The sequence below is a fragment of the Populus trichocarpa genome, chromosome 18 (genome assembly GCF_000002775.5).
Source record: "Populus trichocarpa isolate Nisqually-1 chromosome 18, P.trichocarpa_v4.1, whole genome shotgun sequence".
In the NCBI taxonomy this organism is placed as follows: Eukaryota; Viridiplantae; Streptophyta; class Magnoliopsida; order Malpighiales; family Salicaceae; genus Populus; species Populus trichocarpa.
This window is the reverse complement of record NC_037302.2, coordinates 9642889-9648333: the sequence shown is the minus strand read 5'-3', so window position 1 is coordinate 9648333 and position 5445 is coordinate 9642889. Positions and strand designations below refer to the sequence as shown.

The 5445-nt window shown below is 30.0% G+C and overlaps 1 long non-coding RNA gene across 1 annotated transcript; it reads left to right on the top strand.

The window, feature by feature from the left end:
- Positions 1-4572: 4572 nt before the first annotated feature.
- Positions 4573-5445, top strand: LOC7476272 (uncharacterized). The gene is made up of 2 exons (XR_002978972.2): positions 4573-5064; positions 5189-5445. It is a non-coding gene; the product is annotated as an uncharacterized LOC7476272 (long non-coding RNA).

Here is a 5445-nt window from a genome sequence, read left to right as displayed (position 1 = left end):
TATTGATAATAATATTAATGGTGGTAGCTGTAATGAAAATGACAATATTAGTAATGATAATAATAATGATGATAATTCATCATTCGATATTATATTTGCTAGGAATTGAATTTCGCTGCTGTTTCATAAATGATATTTTTTATCTAATATCCAGAATTACTGGTTTGAAAAGTTTGCTTGATATTCACTTTTATTTTTTGTTATATATTTTTTTAATTTTATCGTTTAATATTAATTTTTAAAAAAATATCATTAAAGTTTTCTTTAAACATGTTAAATAAACTGATTCACATCAAGTTAGCACTTAAAATTTATCATCTTGTACGAGTTTATAACATTAAAAAAAATTTGCACTCTTAATAAGTTTTTTATATAGTTTTAAAAACATGATTCGACTAACTGAAACAAGGAAAAATCCTCACTTGACTGCTCAACGCTCGAATCAAATCTCAGCTTGACCCAGAGGCACCTCAATGCAGTCCGAACACGACCGTAGAGCACTTTGAATCATGTCCTAGCTAGATCCTAGCATCTTGGACCCATTCTCAAGCTCGCAGTATGATCATGACCCAACTCCTAAAACAATGGCTATTTAGCGTGGAAAAATAAAAGTTTCCAGAACTTTTTTAAGTCTTTTTTATTTTCAAAAGATATGAAAATTTATTGCCAATTTTTGTCCATTGAAAATAAAAAATAAAATCAAACAAATTTCATAGGATCTTCATTTTTTTTAACAAAAAACAAAAACAATACAACACCATGCTTTAGGCACCGTGTTTCATAATTTTTTTTGTTAAAAATTAATTTTTTATATGATTTAGATCGTTTTAATGCGTTGATTTCAAAAATAATTTTTTTTTAAAAAAAAAAACATCATTTCAATACATTTCAGCACGAAAAGTACTTTGAAAGACAACCACAACCACAACCACAACCACACTTTCAAACAGGCCTAATTAAATTAATGAAAAGTCAAAACCTAATAATAAGTGATGCCAAATTCTCCAACTTAAGAAAACATTGTAAAGAAATCACCTATTATATATTTAATCCTTCTGTCATTCATTATTTTTAAATACAATCCAAACGACAGACATGCTTATTTTCTACGGTAGTTTATAAGTTTATTTCACAAGTTTATAATAAAAGCTAGAATAATCACAAACAAGGAAAGACCCGGATTAAAAAAATAGTCCATATAAAATTTAAATTGTTGACGAGCTGCCCCCCCGAATAGAATTATCAATACCAAACTCTTACCTCATCAATTTCCAGTATCAAAATCAGATAAGTTCTTCTCACGCGAAAAAGAAAAGAAACCCTTTCACGCGTCGTTGAGTTATTTTATTCAAATAACTTTGCAAATATAATAGATTCCATGCATGGAAGTGCACAAAAGAAAAGGAAAAACTTTGCAATTGAGCTAATAAATTCTAGAAGACTATAACGTAATCTTAGAAAATAAATTTCTTCACAAATAATTCTTCTGCAGATCCGAGAGGTGGTGGTGTTGGTCTCTGCAAATATCACTTTAAGAAATCTATGATACACTGTAACCCAAAAAAAAAAGGAGAAAAATCATGGTCTACCGTCCTTATCAATGGCATGTGGTGTATCCAAGTCGTTGGGTACACTTTGACCGTGTCTCAAATTTAGGGTTTGCTTGTTTTATGAAAAATATTGTTTAGAAAAATATTTTCCTCGTTTTCAATGTGAAAGAAACATTAGAAAATAAGTTATTAAAAAAATATTTTTTAATCAAGTTCTAAATTTATGATATTGACCAACATCATTATTATTCATTACCATTGCTATAATTCCATCGCCACCACAATCACAACTCACACCACTATATTTTTATTATTCATATAACAACTATTTTATCATTATCTTATAGTAACCTTAAAAAAATATTATTACTATTATCGATCCACAACCACCAAGTATTATTTTATTAATAATATAACAAATATCTTGTCATCATTACACTATAATATTATAACATTGTAATCTCATCACCACCACTATTATTATAAATATTTTTTTTTTGTTATCATCGTTACCACTACCATAACAATCATCATTTCATGATTATTATAATTACTATCATCTTTATTTGTTTGTATTACTATTCTTCTCATTTTATTATAATAGTTCAAAAATCATGAATAAAAAATAATTTATTCTATATAAAAATATTTTCTTGATGCATCTAAATAATAGAAAATAACCTAATTTTCATGAAAATGAAAATGAAACATTTTCTAGAAAAATAATTCCTAAAAAAACAAGTTTTTTTTTTCACTAAAAGAAACTTTAGGTTTGGTTGTTCAAATAAGAACATTTCTTATAGCGGGGAAATAGCAGATACGAAAGAGAGGGGGATTTTATTTGCTTGCAATCAGTATTGCGGTTAGGCATTCCAGCAATTGCTCCGTATATATTAATATAATATCAGTGATATACTAATTTATTCTCTACCCTCCAATTTTGACGAGTACAGCTCATACATGTTTTGACTATGGTTAGGCTAACTGAACTCAGGTTATTTTCACAATTCACATTTTTTTCTTCATGTTGTTAATTCCATTCCCATACTCTTAGTCCATTCAGAATTCAGTCCCTACATCACTAATATTTTTATTTTCTGTTAATTCATTCCCATTCTTTTGTTGTTTTGGACTTCTATTAAAGACGGGTTATTTCGGGTTTTTTTATTTTCTATTTCATATTATCTCTGCCTCGTCGACTTTCAAAAAGGTTCCTCTGTTTTTAGATAATATTTTAAATTGTTCTCCAAAGAGAGACTATTTCTCAAATAATAATAATAATAATAATAATAATAATAATATACACCAAGTTAAGTGTTCCTATGGAGTGGGGAACCATCAATATTAGCACAATCAAACCAAATATATCAAGGTGTTTGCTCCCATGCAAGGGCGGAGCTAGGAATTTTTTTTGTCCTGGGCTATTAAATAAATATATAAATATTTTTTAAGATTGATTATTAACTCATGTACATGAATTTTTGAAGTTAATAGTAAAGTTTTAATTCAAATACACTACCCAAAATATTAAAAAATAAATTTAAAAGTACATAAAATTAAAGCGAAAGTAAAAATAAACTCACTATTAAAGTTACATTCTTTGATATTTTGTGGAATATAATTCATCTATAATCGAATCTGAATCGATATTGTAACAACCCCTCAACCGGGATAAAATAACAATTTCATGTCAACTAGAAAACAAAGTAATTAAATTTTTTTCCTCTTTCATTTCCTCCTTTCTTCACTTGATTCTTCCCTAGATTAGTGTTTTATAAGTTGGACTTTGTAAGTTTACAAGGTTATTCTTTCACTTTTCTTATTATTTTCCTTGGATTTTTTTTTATGTTTTTCCCTTACTTTTTTCTATTTCTCTCTCGCCTTTTCTTTTCTTTCTTTTTCTATTCTGCTTCTGCCCAGTCGGCAACATATAAAAGGAAGGAGGAGCTGATTTGTTTTATTTTTTAATGGCAAATAACCATTTTACTCTTAATGAGTCATTTTGCTTTTATTTGACGGTCCTTTTTTTTTTGTTAGCACTACCAAGTTCCGTTCATCCTAAAATTTTAACCAGATTTTATTCAATATATTTTAAGATTCCTCGTAAAATTTCAGCTCAATCTGATGGTCGGATTGAAAATTACGTCCAATAACTTAAAACTGGTCAAATTGTGATTTTTCATCAAATTTTTAAATTTCTCCAAAAATTCTGAAATTTTAACCCAAGTTAAAACATCATATTAGAAGGTTCCACGTAAATTTTCAGAATTTTTTGATAATTTAATTGAAAATTACAAATTTATTTTATATAAAACTAGTCAAAAAATATTGATAAAATCTTGACCTAGGCTAAAGCCCACCCCAGCCTTTGCCATACCTCCGCCTATGCTCCCATGTGATCTTAGATTCGAGTAATGTGATTAATAATATGATGATTACTGGAGGCTTACATGGTCGTTAAATTTAGAGCCCGTAGGATTAGTCGATGTGTGCGTAAGCTAATCTAGACATCTACATTAATAAAAAAAAAAAAATTGATTTGAAGACCATAAATTTTTTATAATAAAGCCATGTGACAAAACCATGAATAAATTTAAATTAATTACGAATAGAAGTTAGCTAGTGGAATTGGTAATGTTCTGTGTGATGTTATCTAAATAGCATTTGAATACTGTCTTAGTGTGTGTGTATATTGAAATAACAGAGATATAAATAACTTGTTTTCATATAATTCTAGTTTTAAAAAATACAAAAAATTATTTTAAAATACAATCAAATTTCTTTTTTATTTCAAAATAAGAAGTTATATACCTAAACTTTCCCATCTAATGCTCGAAGATATTTCAATTGATGACCCAATACAATTCAAAATCAAACAGAGATAGCTCAAAGAAATGAGAACACGACAAATCTGATAAATAAAAAATAAAAAGTATTCCATGCAAGTCTTCCATTCCAGAGTAAAAAGAAAATAACCCGTCAAAACGAAAAGCTAAGAATAGTATAAAGGAGGGGGGAGAGAGAAAGCAACGCGTCCCTTCTTGTGAGAAGCCACACTTCAACGCCACGAGGCAGCTTCGAGGTCACTTTCTTGAACGAGTCAATAAGATGAGCCGCCGAGCCAGTCAAATAATCCCCTAATGATATTTTTTTTCTTCGTATGGATTCGATTTTCTCTTGTCTTCGACGAAATAGTGCAGCCTCCTCCGCGTTTCTTAATTGCCTCGAAGTTTCTTTCCTAACGTTCATATAAATCCCTCGCAAACCTCTTTATGCGTCTCATATCTTCTCGTCTTCTAGCTTTGTCACATATCCCCTCCGAGTTCCCTCCCCCAGCTCCGTTTTTGTTTGTTCTTCTTCTTTTATACTAGTGTGAGATCATTATCAGTTCTGAAGATGAGTTCCATGAGATTGCATGCTCTTCCCATCATTGGCTTCATGTTCTTGGCACTCTTGGAGTTTGGTTTCGGTCAAGGCACGGCTCCTTCCCCTGCAGAAGGCCCAACTAATGATGGTAGGCAACTGTCTTGATTTTTTCATTTCTTCATTTCTGGGTACCTAAATGTACTGTGCACTGAGTTATGCCTTGGCTTAATTGGAATTATCCTAATGTTGTTAAATGTTGGTTTTTGCTGCAGGCAAGACGATTGATCAAGGAATTGCTTACATCCTTCTCATGCTGGCTCTTGCAATCACATATCTCTTCCATTGATGTATTTTCTCTTAGACCAGTTTAATGTATTCAAATTCTTTATGTACTCTCTCCTCATATTCCTCTGGAGAAATTGCAGCGATTGTTTTATCTATTCATCTCCTTGTAATATATGCTATGCTGCTTGAGCACTGATCAGAGAAGATAATTTTGGGGAAATTTGATTTGCCTCCCTCGAGTTTA